General features: G+C 46.4%; 1 long non-coding RNA gene across 1 annotated transcript; it reads right to left on the bottom strand.

Moving 5' to 3' along the window:
* Positions 1 to 1,249: 1,249 nt before the first annotated feature.
* LOC110307627 lies at positions 1,250 to 4,358 on the bottom strand. The gene is made up of 2 exons (XR_002379446.1): positions 3,950 to 4,358; positions 1,250 to 2,137 (listed from the first exon to the last, which is right to left on the bottom strand). It is a non-coding gene; the product is annotated as an uncharacterized LOC110307627 (long non-coding RNA).
* Between the last annotated feature and the right edge of the window lie 9,669 nt (positions 4,359 to 14,027).

The raw sequence follows: 14,027 nt of genomic DNA, 5'->3' as shown, positions 1-14,027 counted from the left end.
TCCTTCCCTAGTTAATTTGTTCCACCCTCATTTAGCTTTTTTTCTTTAAGTGTTTGTGAGGCCCCTAAAAGTGAAAGTCAGCTAGAGATTCTGCAGAAACCTTGTGTTTCTTTTGTCCTTGATGTGGCCAAGACAGATTCTGCGATCATTTCTGAAAGCCAAGGTTGCCTCATTCACTCTGATAGGGAATCTAGCCTAAGCAACTGCATTTACAGTCAGGGTACTCATTTTTAAATTTACTTAGCTATTAAACAACAACAAAAAAACATATGAAGACACTCTGAGGGTCATTATTCCAAAATAATGATTAACAGTGTAACAACTATTTGTTGTGTTTTATAAGACAGCAGTGGTGATGGTGTGGCTGAAGGAAGTGCCAGGGTGGGCCCACGCCAAAGCGTTCCCTCTGAGAAATCAAGTCATGAGACAGACCTAATATAAAGAAGGTTTATCATCAAGAAGGGAAGCGGGGTGCAGAGGGGGAGGGGAGAGGGCAAATATTTTATTATTCCATTTGTGTTAGATATTAGAATACTCAGATTCAGAGACAGACAGCTGAAAGGCAGTTGGCAAGGGTAAGAAGGGAGGGTGAAAGGTTGGGCTGGAGGTATAGAGCTCAGTTGGTAGATGCTCACTTAGTATGAATGAGGTCGTGGATTCAATCCCCAGTACCGTGTGAATGGTGCGTGCTAGTGTGTTTGGTGTAGAGGAATTGGGAGTTCCAGGTAATTCTCAGCTCCATAGTGAGTTTGAGGTCAGCCTGGGCTGAGAAAAACCCTGTCTCAGTATTTAAAATAATGAGGAAAAAGGGATATGTGTGTGTGTGTGTGTGTGTGTGTGTGTGTGTATGTGCATGTGTGTGTCTCTGTCTGATTCTCTCTGTGTCTGTGTGCATGAAAGACAGACAGACAGGCAGACAGACTTGTTGTTTATTTGGGTTCAGAGATTTGGTTTGGGAAGTTCTGTGGCTGGATGGTAGTGGTGGTAGCATACCAGTAGGGATGTCTGGAACAATATGGCTCTATACTCTTGAAGGCTTGGAGACTGGAGAGATGGCTCAGTGGCAGAGCAGGTAGTGCTCTTGCAGAGGTTTTGAGTTCAGTTCCCAGTACCCTTGTCAGGTGTCCTACAGCCACCTGTAACTCCAGGGGATCCGAGGCCCTTTCCTGGGCTCCATAGGCACTTGTACTAATAGACGCTTCCTAGCCACCCCCATAATTAAAAATGAAACACATCTTTAAAAAGATGATAAGCTTACACCATATGTACTTTACAATAAGAATAATGTAAACAATATATTTAACTAGTAAAAGAAGAATATTACAAGTTTAGCATACTCGATGTTAAAACAATTATTACGGAGCTGCTTTGAATGCTTCATTCCACATGTCCTTCAAAGCATGTGCACTTTTTACATTTTAGCACATCCAGTGGCCATGTGTCAAGTGATTGCCAGCTGGTGGCTTCTGTATTGGACTTACTGTTTTAGAGACTCTTTGATGGAATGCAGCTTCAAGGTCTCTGGACAGATGTTGCTCCCTCACAGGTCTCTAGAGAGCACTAGCCTAGTGTCTGAGAGGTAAGAGACCCCATGCCTGTTTCTGTTCCCTGGGCTTCCCAACACAGGATTCTTTTGTGGCCAGATGTAGATTCTTCACATTCATCAATCTTCTGTGGCCAGCTGGGTGTCCCACAATGCAATTCAGGTCTGACAGCATCAACTGGTGATAGCATCAGATCCCACAAGTGTAAATCTTGGCTTTGCCAAGTAGAATGGGCCATACCTGTGTTCTAAGCACTTGGGAAACGGCATCAAGGATATCTATACCTCTATAATGAGTTCAAAGTCAACCTTGGCCACCTAACCAATTCAAAGCCAGCCTAGACCACTTGAGACCTTATCTCAAAAACAACAGTAACAAAAATAAAAATAAAAATAAAATAAAATAAAATGATGCAAAGAAACAAGAAGGCTCTCAGTCTTGCCAGACTTCCTTAGATTTGGGAAGAAACTGTGTTTCCAGGCTGCTCTTCCCCTCTGTCTGATTTGGCTGCAAATCCAAGGCTCTCACAATCCTTTTGGGATCCATCCTTTACTTCACAGAGGTCACAGAGACGCTTTCCTGACTCACCCAACCTATTATGAAAGGATACAACTCAGGAAGAGCCTGAGTATACAAGGCAAGGTATGAGGGAAGGGGTGGGAAGGTCCCATGCCCCGTTAAGCGTAACACCCTCCCAGCATGCACGGAAGCACCCCAAGCCCCATTATTGAGGGGATATTGTTTTAGAGAGGCTCTACCATGAAGATGCGATCAACTATGATGCCAGTCTCCAGTCCCCTTCACTTGCTGGAAGATGTGGGTTGAGGCTGAATGTTCTCACGTGGTGATCAGCCTCAACAACAGACCAGCAAAAACAAACAAACAAACAAAAACAAAAACAAAAAACAAAACAAAACCAAAAAAAAAAAAAAAAACGGTCCCTAGGACAAAAGATGCTCTATAGCCCAGGGCATCCCAAGGGATTCAGAAGTTCTGTACCAGGGACTGGGTCAAAGGTGACATGTTCGGGCAGAAGAGGCTTCTCTATTGTTCTGGAATTATGAGCTTGGGGATTCCATGCCAGGAATCGAGGACAATGACTCCCGTAGCTACTTGTTATTAGTTACAGCATGACCTCCTCATGTGCTCTGTGCTGTGTCTGCTCCAAGGGGAGGGGGCTGCCTAACTGAAGTTCAAGCACCCCTCCTCTACAGGCCAAGAGGCAGAAGTTCCGGAGCCATTGCTGGGTGGGTGACACAGATGGCTCCAGGATGCCCATCCTCGGCCATAACATGGTACCACAGTAGGGCTGAGAACATACCTCATGAGGCTCACTGGTCGTTGAGCAGAAAAAAGCAATGTCCTTGAGAACTGGTAAATATGGAAGGCAAATGACTTAAGGATGAACGAGGACTTCGGGGCTAGTTCCAAGGCAAGCTGGCATTCTTATCACTGTGGAAACTGCTTTTGATCCTTGTATAGCCAATTATTAATAAATGACTCTTTCCTATCTCCGTCCTTCCTTCCTCCTACCCTCCTTCCTCCTTTCCTGTTGTCTAGAAAGTCTGTTTCTTGTGTAAGGTTGGTAGTAACTTGGTGGACAGTCTTTCCTGACACTGCATTGAGGAAACTTAACCCTTCACTGAACCAGCTACAATAGGAAGCTCACTGGTGAATTTCTGAAAGGATCTTGCTTGGGATCTTTAGCGTCTTCCTAGACCTCGCTGTTCCTCCTCTGGGGAGGGAAGGGGTCAGAGTGTCCGTGCTGCAGTTAAATTCACTGCTAGGAATCCCTTCGCCTCCAAAACCACTCTCTCACCTGCCCGAAACCCGTTGTATCAGCCTCAGGGAAGAAAAGATGAAGTGACGTTCGGCTCCAGCTGGAAAGACTTCCATTTTGTGGGACCGTCAGCTCTGAGGAAGGGGAACACTGGATGGTTTAAATGTGGGTTTTCTGGATCACTACCCTGTCCACCAGCCAGCTACGGTGTATGCAGAACGCTTATCTCTTAACGGGACTCAGCCACATTCATCCTCTCTCTGCATCTGCTGTGTGTGCGCTAGAGTGTGTGAACATTGGTGTATAAACAGGAAAGGGGTCCAGGGAGGAAAGATCTCCTGTTAGTTTCTATCATCGTTTTACAGACCCAGGGTCAGTTTCCTCTCTGGAAAGGCGAGTGAGCAGCTGTCACCAGCAGTCACAGCCCTGTTATCTCTGAGGACAGCAGGCTTTGTAGACAGATGCCAGGCTTGTTTCTTAAGGCAGGGAAGAAGGGGCGTGTCTACTGCCCAACCAGCTGCTTCTTCTAAGATTCTGCCTTCCTCTTCTCCCGCCCTCTTCCCCGCCACAGGGGAGCTTCCTGGAACTGTGAAATGCACCCATTCGGGGCTCTCTGGTACCTTACCCTCTTCACACGTTGCCTTAGAAAGAATGCTGGTTGAGGTGATTCTCATTTTCAAAGCCACAGATTTGGCTGCACGGGCTCTGGAGGTTGCCAAGATTGGGTAAAACCAGTAAAACTACCATATTTGGAGGGGCGCTGTGGACCCCATTCCAGACCCAGCTGGGGAAGCTGGCTTTGCGAGGCATCCTGATACTCTGCCAAGATCTGACCTCACCCATAGTGTGCTTCAGGCTTCCTCCTGGGCAGGCTGTGGATCTGAGGCGAGGCTGAGTCCCTTCTGTCTGCTCTTCACCTGTCTCAACCTCACGCCAGTGCTTTGTGGACACTGAAGGCTTCAGGGGAGCCCGGGAGGCCCAGGATCCAAGGCTGACAAGGACATTGGCATGCACGCCCAGCTTTGTTTCCCCTGGGGATTCACACCCCAAAAAATAAACATCCAACAAGGCCCGGATTCATAGAAATGCTTAGGGTGTGGGACTGGAGCCACGTGGGGCTGGGGGACAGCCTGGAACAAGGGATCTGGCCAGGAAGCTGGCTCCAGGGCGAGAGAAGGCTGCTTTATTGGAGGATTCCAAGGCTGCTGCACTTGGGCAGTGGTGAGCCCTGGAGGGAGGAGCCTAGGATTGCAGAGCCACGGATCTGAGCTCAAAGGGAAGCAGGTTTCAGGCTCCCAGATCCAAGGTCTTACAATCACGCAGGGGTGCACGGTTAGAGAACTAGGAATCGAGAAGGCTTATGAAGAAAAGAAAGGCATTTCCAAGCATGAGAGTGGGCTGGCAAGCTGAGGAAAGAGTCCCCAGAGTGCTGGCGCATGTGGCACGTGACCCAAAGAAACTTATATGCTTGTCCCCTGGGCTTCTCAGAAACCCAGGTCAGAAAGTCCTCAGGACTGAAAGTCCTCCTCTTCAGCTGGTGCCTGTCAAACATCAATCCCGATGCCTCAGTTCAGCCCGTTCTCCTGCTACAGTAAGGAGAAGCATCACTACTCCGAACTGAGGTCCAGACCAGAACCTGCTGCTCTCGGCATCCAGAACTGCCTTCACCCCTGAGCCGCAAGCCCCACTTATGAGCTACAGCTCTGTTGGGTGCTTAGATGAAGTACTTTTTCCCCCAGAGTAAACATTCTGAAGTATATATAGCAAACTGTAGTTTTGCATCTTTATGTAAGTTTTAAAAATACACTTTGAGGAGCTGGGGAGATGACTCAGTGGTTAAGGGCACGTATAGTCCTTCCAGAAGACCTGGGTTTTATTCCCAGCACCCACATGGTGGCTAACAACTGTCTGTAAGTATAGTTCTAGGAAATCTTGACTCCCTATTCTGGTTTCCCTGGGCATCAGGCATACCCATAGGATACAGATATGCAGGCAAAACATTCACACACATAAAATAAACATAAGTAAATATAAATTTATTTTACATAATATAAATAATAATAATAATAATATACATGCATATCATTTCAGTTCATGAGCGATGAGCCTGGTGAGTCTACCTCCTAGTCCTCTCTCCCCTTGCAGGGCTATAGAGCCACAGCTTACTCCAGCTTTGGGTCAGTGTGACATTAGGGTACAGGCCTTGTGGCATCCTTCCTTCTCCCTGGCTAATTCCAAGCTGACAGTGAAGGGAATCATGAAAAACAAAAAACAAAAAACCAAAACCTCTGCTGGTGCCTGCTTATCAACAGCAAGCTGGAATCACAGGGCCAGTGACATTCACTCCCCCTTTCTGTCTGGGGAAGGACAAGCAACAGGGTAGCTGCTGTAGCAACAGGGGGTTGATATCTAACCTGGAGAAAAAATTCCAGCTGGGCTTTCAGGCCTGAGGCTCCTAGGCTGGAGAGGTGAAAGGTTGGGGAGGAAGGGGCTTGGCTTTCTTGCAGAGGGCCTGTGTTAACTGAGGGTGTTTCTCTGCAGCCCTGGCCAGGTTATGGCTTCTTTGTGCAACGTGGTCTCCCAGGCCAGGACTGTAGGGTGGAACTCCAGCACCCAACTAGGCAGTTCCCTCAAGGCCACTCCCAGGTAAGGGGCTGGAGATTCAGGCATTCAGAAAAGATGGCTGGCTGCCTAGGAACTGGTAAGACAGGTTTGTAGGCTGGCAGCTGCCAAGAGAGACCAGGAGGCCATGGTTAGGAGAAATGTTCAGAGTGGGCAGAAGGCAGTGTCTGTACCTGGAGTCCCCAGCTCTACATTGGGCCACCTCCTGTGGGTATGCTGTGACTGGCAATCTCTTTGCTGATTGGGAATCAGTTAACCCCGAATAAAAGCTGAACCTCTGGGATTCTCCCAAGGCCCAGTTCTCCTATAAACACTTGATACCATCTGCAAAAAGGTTCAGACCCAAAATGTTTTCAAGCCAGGAGTATGGTTCAGAGGGTGTGCGTGGTGGTGGTGGTTGTTTATGAAGGAATAATCTTTCCGTTGTTGAGGTACGGTCATCATGTCACTGTCCCCAGATGCTGTGTCTGTTGCATTCCTGGAAGCCAATTCTGTCCTTCAGCGTTGCCATAGCGCCTAACAACCCTGCCTTCACCAGCGCACTTGAGGATTGAGTCTTATTTGTTGATCTAAAATAATTTTTCGAAGAGAGATGAGGATTCCTCAGCCTGTTCTATTTATGGATTCTGCAGCTGAAGAAATACCTGTTTTAGAACGTTTGTCTCACTTGCAAGATCCTAAATAAGATGGGCGTGATGGCTCACGCCTGTAATCCTAGCACTTGGGAGACTGAGGCTGGAGGAGAGTTCGAGGCCAGCCTAGACTATATAACAAGAAAAAAAAGAAAGCGTGACTGTTCCAGAGCAGCTTTTGGTTCTGGGGAAACAAGTTAATGTTTGTGAGAGAAACTCTAAATCAAATGCTCTAGCCAGAATCTGCCGAGCAGCAGAGCTTGCCGGCTGCCTCCCTATCCCGTTTTCCCAGAACCTCTGGTGGGCAGAGCTGCGGCAGCTTGTTTGGGGGTATTCCTCGCTCCAGGCTTCCTTCCTCTACAGAGTTCAGCTGACCTGCACCAGGCCAAACATTGTTAGCTCCTTCCTCGCTGGAGGAAAGTCCCTATGGCCCATTTTCTGAGCAGTGCTTTTCCATCCTTTCGTAATCTCTCACTGTGACCTTGAGGGGCAGGGAGAGAAGGCTTTGGCCAGGGCGCCTTTCACATGGAGCCCAAGGCCTGGTGTCTGTGTCCTGGTGTCATATACTAGCTGTGCTAACATCCTACATCCTTCTGTGCTGGCACTTACCTGCATCCGGTATGAGTAGCTAGCTCTGTGTGTGTGTGTGTGTGTTACTAGAGAAAGGCCCTGAAACAAGAGACAGAGTAAGAGAAAGCACAAAGAGTCAGTTGACTTTATAATCCGAGAGGAGAAAGAGCAGGAAGAAGGAGGAGCAGGCAGAGAGGGACCCTCGCAGCCAGGTCACATGGCTGGCTCTTCTCTCTCTGCAGCCTTCATCTCCCCTCACCCTGGACAGGGTGGCAGAGACTTCGCCAGCGTACCTCATCAGATGAAATGAAGGGGAAATCTGATTTGCCTCTAATTGGACTTACTGCAGGCAATTAGGGTTAAGCTGGCATGAGGGGGCTGCCAGAGAGGGGGATTTTCTGGGCTGCTTTATCACAGGCCTGGGAAAGTCAGCTGGAGCTCAAAGTGGTTGTAAATCAGGATATTGACCTATAGTATCATCTTTAAATCAGACCATTTTGCCTGAAAATAACCAGTGTATGAACTGACACATTATATACATATATGTATATCATATACATTTATATATAATAGATTCCACATGGCATACAGCTTGTGCTGTGTTCACTTGGAAGGTAAGATACACATACATTTATATATTCTGCACATAAACTGTATATAGGACTGGAGAGATAGCACAGTACAGAATACTTGATTAGCATATGAAAGGTCCTGAGTTCAAGTTCCAGAATTGAAAAAAAAAGACCTCATGTATATGTATGTATGTGTATATAGATAGATAGATATAGATATAGATATGCAATCTGGTATATATTATATGATATAGAATATTTTTTAAAGATAGGGTTTCTTGCTGGGTGGTGATGGCACATACCTTTATCCCAGCACTGGGGAGGCAGAGACAGGAGGATCTCTGAGTCCAGCCTGGTCTACAGAATTAATTCCAGGACAGCCAGGGATACACAGAAAAACCCTGTCTCAACAAACAAACAAACAAACAAACAAACAAACAAACAAACAAGATAGGGTCTCTCATTAAACCCAGAGCTTACTGATTTAGCTGGGCTGGCTGGCCATCAGGCTTCAGGGATAAGCCTGTCTTCCCACTGTCACTGGGGTTAGAGGCATGTGCTCCCACGCTAAGTCTTTCACTCAGGTCCCGGTGCTTTTACAGTGATGACTTTACAGACTGAGCCATCCCTCCAGTCCCAGGGCCACCACCTTCATTCAGCATTGCACAAGTTCTCATTTGTTATCGGGACAGTAGTATGAATGCTTCAAATGCTGTAACTATGTGCATGCGTGTGTGTGTGTGTGTGTGTGTGTGTGTGTGCACGCGCTCGCACGTGTGTCCTAGTAACACCCGCAGCTCATAGCATTGTTGTTCTTAGGCCACCTAAATCTTCCCCTCCCCCAGGGACAGAGCCTGCCACCTGCTTTCGTTATAGCAACTGCCATTTCTGTTTCCATTTCTGGTGCCCAGTGACCTCGAAGAGAGCTGTTAAGGAGAAACACACAGACACATGGTCTTTATCAGCTGGTGGGAAGCTGCTTAGACACAATGTGGCCCCAGTGTTCCTGGCGACAAATGCAGCCTCCTCAGAGACAACATTTTCCTCTGGGTGTATTAAGAAGAACATATTTTCTACTATAGACCTTTTTATTTTTTTGGCACTCATCCACTCCAGCAGATGTTATTAGACCCGCTGTTCTGCATGTTCAGGGCAGGGCTGGTTTTGTAACCTGGGTCCTTCATTGCTATTCTCCCTCAATAGGCCGACTGACTGCCGTAACTCCAAGGTGTGCAGACCTTCCTGAAGGAGTCAGAGACATGGGGGACATGGCCCCAACCCCTTTAATTCTGAAGAAGACTGTTATCCAGAGCCTGGTAGCATTTGTTCTGGGGTTACCTGCAAAGAATTACACAAGATCAAACCAACCAAACTTCTGCCATTAGATGGGAGGGAAGAGGTACTCTGCCGGCCCCACCCTTACGAAAGAGTAGTTAGTATCTGCTAAAGGAGGAAGAATTTTTTTTTTTTTTTTTGAGGATGTAGCCATTAGCTACATAGGCTTTCTATGCTCCTGTGGATGGCTTCATGCCTGTGCACTACTGGACTTACTGGGTTATCAAAAGACAAAAACAAAAATAAAAAGCAAACAATGTTGGGAGGACTTGTAGAAGCGATATGGAGGGTGTGGTCATATTACATTGGAAACATGTACGAAATTCTCAAGAAAAAAAGAAAACCATGTGTGGATATATAATAGATCCAACTATAAGTTAGAAAAAAAGAGAATTGTCCTATAACAAGTTCATTCCCCTGATAGCTACCCCTCCCACATGGTGACAACACTAAGCTACAGACCTCTAACTAGGTAGGCTCCATCTTCCAGGGCTATACTGGGATGGTTTCCAATACCTGAATCTGGGAACACAGTCAAACTGTGGCAACACTGCCCTTCCGTCATTGGCTTCAAGACTCACCAGCAAAGCCACTGATGGCTCCTAGTCTTTGGCTCTCAGCTGGCCAACGTTGCCACTCTGTGGCAGCTCAGTCCTGTTACCTCCAATAGCAGTGAGTGGTGCCCTTCTACCTGCTTCCCACGTGTTCACTCATCCCCTAACCTAGCTTATGGGTATGGAGCAATGTTCATTTCTCATTTTTTGCTCTACTGCTAACACAGTTATTGGTCTATATTCACAGGGGATTGGTTCCATGAGTCCCAGGGATACCCAAATCTATAAGCTCTCAAGTACCATGTCTAAAACATGGTGTACTCGCACAGACGCCACTACTCCTCCTTCACTTAAACAATCTCTATGGTTACGTATAATATCAGTCACAATATGAATAGTTGTTATATTGTTTAAGGAGTCATGACAAATAAAATGTCACTATGTGTTCAGTGCGTGCACAATTTTTTTTGAATATTTTTCAACGTAAGGTCAGCTGAATTTGCAGATATAATACCAATATATGTAGAGAGCAGACTTGTGTGTGTGTGTGTGTGTGTGTCCAGTCCTTGGCAACCTGTTTAGCAGTAGGAATAATACTGACACGAATATATAGAAAGGATCACTTAGGTTTCAAGCTTTCATGTAGCATATTGTCTGCTCAGTCATGTATAAGGTCATACTATACTCTTTCCCATTAGATGAATGCAGTTTAAGAGGAAAAGAAATGGCTAAGGAGACAGAATGGGTGTTTGATGCCAGGGCCCCACATGGTGGGAAGAGAAAACTGACCAGAGGAATGGAATCAAACTGGTTTCTCTGATAGGCTCTATGTCTGTCTTACAGATAACAAGCCATGGCCAACTGTAGTGTCTCTCTCTTTATGCTCCACCCTTCTGGTGTCCATGTTCTTTTCAAATGTCTCCTCAAATCTCTACTCCTCACCATTCTGTTTCCTCCATTCTAATGAATATTTCTGGGCTGGGAAACCCAATGGCGACTGTGTAATTTGTGAGGTGGTTTTCCTATGTTTGTGTCTCACTAGATAGTGGTACTGGGGATTATGAGACCTTGTCAGCAAGGAGTGACACATGACACTAAGAAAAAACACAGATAAATCTCAGTAGCCGAGTCTTCCGGTGGTCAGAATGCCCCTTTGTGGTTAAGCATCCTTGACGCTAAGGCTAGGTTCTTTCTGCCATGTCGGAAGTTCAGGCCCTAGAGAACACTCCATGCTGCCAGACACTAACACTAATTAAGGGTCTATATCCTCAAAAGTCTCCCAGCTTCATTATAACATCATTTGTGTGGTTGGTTTGACTCACAATTCCTTGTGAGCTTTTCAAGAGGATCGTGGTCAGATATACTTTTCAGGGGAAATCTGATCCACTATGATTTTTGGGAGGGGGAGGTGTATGTTACCTCATGATATGGGATTTACCTTATAAATATTCACAAAAAGACTTTAAAATGCAGAACACAAAATCTAGCAAGCTGCTACTCCCCACTCTGGAGTGCTCCTCCCCAGTATAGCATACCTTGCACTGTACCTCCCTTGGCTAAATGACGCTTCCTTGAGAAATGTCTCCAGCTCTTGGCTGAATTCTTTCCTTTGAGAAGATGAGATTCAGGGAGAACCCCTTTTTAGATTTGCTGTCAGCTCCCTTCAGGATCCTTAGGATTGGTGAGACAAACAGGACAGTGATTTTAGTGACTCCCTCCTCAACCGGGGGAGGACACAGGCTCTTTTCCTATCGCTTAAAGCATATTCCAGGGCTCAGGCTTCACCGTCTCCAAACTCACCTGCCCCTCTCTCTGAGTGGCTACCGCCCAGGCTTTCCCATCCTTGGATTTCCTGCCTTCATTTCTGCTTGACTCCAGCAGGGTTTTCTGTTACCCGAATCCCTGTTTCGCTTCTGGCCGATGGCCCCTACTGTCTCTTGGCTCCCTGCTCTGTAATCTGTAGGTTGCATGTACCCATGGGCACTCAGGGAGTCTCCCAGACCCTGTCACATGGACCCAGCTGCCTCCTTGCTGAGGAGAGGTGTTCTAAAGGGACACACAGATCAGCTTTTTGACTCTGTGCCCTCGACTCCTTGTGAAAGCTCCCTAAACTTTATACAATCAGTCCAGAAAACAGAGATTCATTGTTTTGACCAACACAATGCCTAGAGGCTCAGAATTTTAACTGTCATACAGTTTTCCCTTGTGACCAGAAAGTGCAGTAGTGTCAGAGCAGCTGGTCCTGAGAGTCAGTTGCTGAGTCTTTTTTTTTTTTTGACTCTTGTTAGCTTTCACCTTATTTTCTGTCCATTTGGCAGGGCTGGGGGGCGGGGGTGGGGGAGGTGTCAGTATCACCTGAGGAAGTGTGAGGGGTTAGGCCCAGCTCACACATCTTATCTTTCTCTTTTTGCCTAGTCTCATACCTGGCTGAGCCTTGAAATTTCCAGTTTACCTGGGACGGGTCCAGGTGAGTGACAGAGCTTTAAGCTAGAGCCAGGTCAGACTCTCTAAGCCTTTGCCTTCCAGATCCTTCCAGATGAAACCTGTTTGCATCAGTCCAATGAATGGAAATGGCCCTGTTGCTTTGTCTAAACCAAGTCAACCCAGGATTTGATCTATATCTTTGGTATAGATCTTGGGTCTTAGCTTGCTTAACACCCTCAGTTGGGGAAGGGGGGTGGGGCAGGGTGGTAAGGTGTTATGTGTTCATTAGGGAAACTGAGTTCCCTTAGGAACTAAACATTTTATTACTGGATCACAGGTAACCTGGCTTTAAGGAACTAGGCTCCAGCTATCAGCAAACTCTGCCCCCACACAGTGTACCAAGTTGAAAGGCAAGCCAATCCATGCAGATTAACAAACTTACATAATACACCAGCTTGTTCACGGTGATTAATTTCTGAATTCTCACTGTTACCCCAATCTTGGTGTACTAGTTCAAATTTCTTTCTTTCTTTCTTTTAAAGTCTGCTGGTATTTATCTTCATTTTTTCTGTAGTTGAAAGACTGGTAGAGCTCATATTTTAACACTAAATGTGCATTGTGGCAACATGTTTTGCAGTGATGTGTGTAGCTGATTTGTGTGGGTTCCTTGTGAGTTTTTTTTTTTTTAAGGTGTTATGGTTTGAACATATTAGGTTTTAGCGGAAAAGTACCTTAGTCGGCCCCGGCCAAAGCATGCCAAAAGGATCATATCACACAACAGATTTCACACATGAGACTTGGAGGTAGGGGGTGTGAAAGACCATCTCAAAGTGGGGACATGAGAGATAGAGACAGACAGACAGACAGACAGACAGACTAGGAGACAGAAAAAGAGCAAAAGAGCCATCTGAGTGGAGGGGACCTTTTAAAGAATTGGCAATTAGTGATGACATAGTTTCTAGTTCTGAGTCCCTGAGGGCAGACTTTGGGAATACCTAGTTTCTTTCTTTCTTTCTTTCTTTCTTTCTTTCTTTCTTTCTTTCTTTCTTTCTNTCTTTCTCTCTCTCTCTCTCTCTCTCTCTCTCTCTCTCTCTCTCTCTCTCTCCCTCCCTCCTTTTTTCTTTCATTCAATGGAGGGGAACACCTATGAGGGATTTTTTTTTAAGATGTATTTATTTCATGTGGGTAAGTATACTGTCACTGTCTTCAGACACGCCAGAAGAGGGCATCAGATTCCCATTACAGATGGTTGTGAGCCACCATGTGGTTACTGGGAATTGAACTCAGGACCTCTGGAAAAGCAGTCAGTGTTCTTAACCACTGAGCCATCTCTCCAGCTCTAAACACCTGATTTCTAACAGAACCTGAGGCCTGGCACATGCTATGTAAGTGCTCCACCACTAAATTGCATCTTGCTACTGCTCTGCCATGGTAAGGGTGAAATTTCACACCAGCGAAACTGGCAAACACTACTGTCAGTAGCAGAAGAAACCCTAGGTCCTGAGTTGAGTGTGTATTGTTGGCTCACCCATATCAAGGACCCCAAAGCCTCGACCCGCAGGAACTGGGAAAGCCTTCCTCTGGTCCCTGTGGTGACAGAGTATACAGAAAGCCTCAAGGGCATCTCCCCTCTCTCAGAGGTTCACAGGCTGGGCTTCTCCTGCAGAGACCTCCTGTGAAGACTAGCGAACTCCTCCTCATCTTGATGTACATAATAAGCACACTCAGCTTTCCAGGTTGCTGCTGCTGCATCTCTGTGGCTAGGATTCCAGCTTTCCATTCATGTGTCTGTGTATCTATCCTCTCTTCATTCCCTTCTTGTCCCAGTAAACTTTCCAGGACCAAGCTGTGCAGGATGCAGGCGTTCCCCCACCCCTGACCCCACCTCGCCCTCCCTTCAAAATCCAACTTACTAGTGTACCACTACTCTTGGCTCAGACTGGAGCAGCCTAGGAGAGAAGGCAGCTGGTTATTTCCCTGAACTTTTTGTTTGT

Source organism: Mus caroli, chromosome 13 (assembly GCF_900094665.2).
Source record: "Mus caroli chromosome 13, CAROLI_EIJ_v1.1, whole genome shotgun sequence".
In the NCBI taxonomy this organism is placed as follows: Eukaryota; Metazoa; Chordata; class Mammalia; order Rodentia; family Muridae; genus Mus; species Mus caroli.
Note: the sequence above shows the minus strand (reverse complement) of the source record. Positions and strands in the feature narration are given on the sequence as shown.